Here is a 5,000-nt window from a genome sequence, read left to right on the forward strand (position 1 = left end):
ACAGTGGGTGACATATATAATCAGGCACACCTGTGCCCTCTCATATCGCATACCCTCTCATGTATGCATGCACACACACACACACACACACACACACACACACACACACACACACACGCATGCACGCACGCACGCACGCACGCAAGCACACACACACACACACACACACACACACACACACACACACACACACACACACACACACACACACACACACACACACACACACACACACACACACACACATATAACCATGTCACATCACACCTGTGCCCTCTCATACCTACATGTGCAGCTGCACCACAGGTTCAATCCAACACATTTGAATAACACATTTAGCACGGAAGCACACACACACACACTGGCACAAACAGGCATGCATGTCCGTGCAAGTACACACATGCATACACACACACAGGCATGTGGGCACGAGCGTTTACACATACATACTCTACATTTACACTGGCACAAGCAGGCACATTTGCATGTGTGTGTGTGAGAGAGAGAGAGAGAGAGAGAGAGAGAGAGAGAGAGAGAGAGAGAGAGAGAGAGAGAGAGAGAGAGAGAGAGAGAGAGAGAGAGAGAGAGAGAGAGAGAGAGAGAGAGAGAGTCCTTATTAAAAGAGTGCATCCTTTCCCCTCTACCAGCTGTGGGATGGTAGCGGCCAGGTCCAAGTGAGTTTTCAGCTTTGAACCTTCAACAGTGGTCAGCTATGAGTGGTCAGCTATGAGTGTCACTTCAGAGGCTGGATTGAGGAGCTGTGCTCTTCTGACCTCATCCTGGTCATCCATTAGCATCCCCGACTGCAGGGTCAAGTGGCCTGGAGCATTTAGAAAAAAAAACACTTAGAGAGTCTAAGTCAAGGATGTTAAGCCCGGGGGCCATATGTGGCCAACGGAGTAATTTTATTTGGCCCGTTAGATCATTTCTAATGTGTATTACCCAGTTGGCCCACATTAATATATGAGTGATTCTACGATTCGCCTACGCTTTTAGCAAAAGCAAAATGTCAATTATCAGTATTTTTTTCAACTAAATGACCTAGATGTTTACATAGTGTATATATTTAAGTTTCCAAACAAACAAATTGCCAAGCTTAATCTTAAATCATTTGATAAATACGCTAATGAAAGCGAACATTTGCTTAATTATTTTGTCAACAGTGTTATATGTAATTTCAAACATAAATAAAAATACTACAGAGTTGAAACAATACACGTTTGAAAGTGCTTATGTCCCTTAGCAATAATGTTGTCATTAATCTGTGTAACTGATATAGAAAATGTGATTGTTGAGCTTCATAAGTAGGATTTTATGGTTCACTGTGATACAGACTGACACATTTTTCATTATACATCCCTGTAACGTCTGATTTGAATTTAGTTACCCTCCTTACACAAGACTTCCTTCTCCAGAGATAATCCCTAGTGTCTGTTCATAGGATTTTTCCAACACATAAGGGATCAATAGCTCAAAAACACTTTCAAAACAGTCAACCGTGTTACTCAACTGTGTTACGGTCAACAGTGCAGGGGAACAAGTCGGCACTTTTTTAGGAGAAAAAACAGAGCAGACAAACCCATCTCCCTAGAACACAAATTATTTTGTTTGTTTGTCTGTCAATATGGAGATAAATTGGCAAAAACATACTCCTCCTCAGCTGGCATCAGTGTTGCCAGATTGGTCTGGTTCCCGCCCAATTGGGCTGCTTAGGATGGCCGTGTGCGGGTAAAAATGGCATTTATCAGAAAAACCTGCCCACTTTTGTGCTTCTAGGCGGATTTTGAACATTTTTTGGGCTGGAAATCATCAGCCTCATCTGGCAACCCTGACTGTCATAGCTAATTGTAACACCATTGACGGTAACACGGTTGACATTTCAGCCATTTTTATGGTGTTGTGCTAACTGAGGACCTCAGAAGTTCCACCACAACACCTTAATCAATTCATGTATCTGTATGCTTTATCTGTGTTTTTCTACATGTGATTTCTAATTCAGATTCTTATGAATATGTTGATAACACAGTTGACAGGCAATTTTCCCGTTATGAGAACATGAAAAAGAATGGATTAAATTATGGAAGGATGGAGCTCAAAACTTACCAAAAAGTCATCCCATATCCTGCCAAAGAGGTTATCACATCACGTGATGTTATTCGTATGGCCTAAGACCAAACCATTACTGATTTATGGAGGGGGTTTCAGACCGTGACCCGGTTAACACAGTTTTCGTGGACACACACAAAATGGCAAATTTCATGTATAATGGAAAGGACAGTGGTCTTTCTGACAGTTTTGTCATATTGTGATGATTACTGTGAATCAACATTTGCTTCTTTGCAACATTTGTTTCTTTACATGCTAATATGAAGACTGAATCTGACATTTGGAAAACAGGACGGCATGAAAACGCCCAAAACCAGTATTAAATATTCATTCTTGCTGAGGGAAATAATGCCATGTCTACACTTTCTGTATTATATGAAAGATAAATGTTTTCTAATGTCCAAATAATCATTGGATGCAGTTAATAGTTAGTGGAATTGGCAAATAAAATCCATGGACTTAAAAGCGTAGTCGAATCGGAGAATCACTCATATAGTAACATAATTTGAACATGAAATTTTGTGTCATAGGAATATACTGTGAGTGGGCCAACATAACATCTCCCACTCTCACAGAATATGCTACCATACTGTATATGAGTGTTGCTCTTAATTAACTGTATGCTTGCACAATTTTGGCCCATTTAAAAAAAAAAAGATATCGAGTTCGGCCTGTGACTACATCCCAATTGTCCCCTGTTCTAAGGGAACACTCTTATAGAGTGAATTTGGTTTTACTCTCTCAGTGCGGGATTACTGTCACACTGCAAGATGTACTGTGTAGCTGTCCATTAGTGGCATCTATGTGCAGGGTTAAGTAGAGCGGTGCAATGTGCTTGTTAAAGGCTTTAATGGGGCCAGCCAAGACGCCCATTCACCAGCAATAACATTGTAGTGTGCCAAGGGTAGAGCAACCAGACCTGAAGTGGTACCAGGATGCCGTTTAGAAAGACAATAACACTGGAGGATGCTGGTGGCGGTAGTGCACCCGAACTTGAAGAGGTTTTTAATATGCCATTTATGTACTTAAACCCACAATGCTACTGCAGTAGGATCTTTGTCAGGGGTACAATATGCATGATGTGGTTATTAGGATACCCACAATAACAGGATGTTGGTGAAGGCCAAGCGTGTGCAACTGAACTTCAAGTGCTTTTAGGACCCACAATTAGAGGTTGCTATTAAATAGGATGATGGGAGGGATGACATAATTGATGGTTCCTCGGGACAGGACTTCCAGTCGATTTCAGATAGCTGTGTATGAGTGGATAAGTGGCTGCTGTGATCTTTATTGGGTAGTTGGGCGGCTTTTGGGTCGCAATGTTGATGAGATGTTTGAAATTGTAAATGGGAGGTGGGTGAGGAGTGAATGTTGAAATGGGTTATTATTTATTATTATAGTTATTATTATTTTATTTATTATTATTTATTATTATTTTTATTTATTAAATTTTTTATTTTATTATTATTGTTATTATTTTACCTTATGTTTTATCTTAATTTTTAAATGTTCTTTGACTCTAATTTATTTCCTTCTTTCTTCCCTGTTTCCTTTCTTTTTGCATTTGTTAATTTTGTGAAGCACATTGAGTTGCACCTGTGTATGAAATGCGCTATACAAATAAACTTGCCTTGCCTTGCCTTCTGAATGTTGAAATGGGTTACTCGTCAGGACAGTCAAATAAAGGTGTGTATTTTCAGTGAGCTCGCCATTTGTCTTTGTGTTTTTCTGAATGCACAGCATGATGGGATACAGTATACATGTATATCGCTGTATGTTACAGTAATGTGAAGGATAGAGAGAGAGAGAGAGAAGAAGAAGAATACTGAGCATGAAATGAAGGATAAGGAAGGCAAGGCAAATATTTGTATAATAGCGCATTTCATACACAGATGTAGTTCAATGTGCTTCACAAAGGAAGACAAAAATGAAAGCCAGAGAGTGAATACACGGAGACAAAAGGCAACCCAAGTGTGTATTATTGTATTCCAATTGGTTTTAATAAAACGGAGCTCTGTCAACAGCGTAGTCTACCATTGGAGTTAGTAGTGTCAGTATTGTAGTCTACCATTATATTGGAGTTAGTAGTGTCAGCAGTGTAGTCTACCATTGGAGTTAGTAGTGTCAGCAGTGTAGTCTACCATTATATTGGAGTTAGTAGTGTCAGCAGTGTAGTCCAGTGTTTCTCAACTGGGGTGCCGCAGCCCCCCCTTCCTCCCCCCCCCCCCCCCCCCCCCCCCGGGATGCCACGGAAATGTGGCTGATAAATAAATTATGTAATATAATACCTATTTGTCTAAATGAATAAATTATTGCTTAGTCAGTGGAATCTTTCATCTGCCATTTACGCACAGTAAAGTAAATTTAGGTCGCCCTGGCAATAAGCTGCAACTTCGAACGTAGGTTGTGTGACGTCTCCAAATGTCTTTTTTTCTAAGCTTGTGTGGTATCGGATGCGATGTCATGTTACGGCTTGTCGGTTTGGGGTGCCTTGAAATTTTTCATGAATTGAAAGGGTGCCTCGCCTAAAAAAAAGGTTGAGAAACACTGGTGTAGTCTACCATTATATTGGAGTTAGTAGTGTCCGAGCAAAATGGAATCAAGCCACTGCTTTTGGATAACACGCAGTGTGCACTACGACTTTGTATGTTAACTCATGCTCTACAAACGCCCTGTGACAGGTTAGGGTCGGGGGTGATTTTGGTCTGGGCTCAATTTCACCCATTTTCCTTGCTTGTTTCGCTGTTGTTTTGGTCAAGGCACAGCTGAGCATTTTTGCGTTTAGTAATACAAATTTGCCGTGGCCGTGGCTGTGGGAAAACTACTTGTCTCACGTGAGCCTGGTCACCTGACTGAATTGCTTTTATGCGGCATTTTATGCTTTTATGCTTTTA

This window comes from Engraulis encrasicolus, chromosome 5 (genome assembly GCF_034702125.1).
Source record: "Engraulis encrasicolus isolate BLACKSEA-1 chromosome 5, IST_EnEncr_1.0, whole genome shotgun sequence".
Classification (NCBI taxonomy): domain Eukaryota; kingdom Metazoa; phylum Chordata; class Actinopteri; order Clupeiformes; family Engraulidae; genus Engraulis; species Engraulis encrasicolus.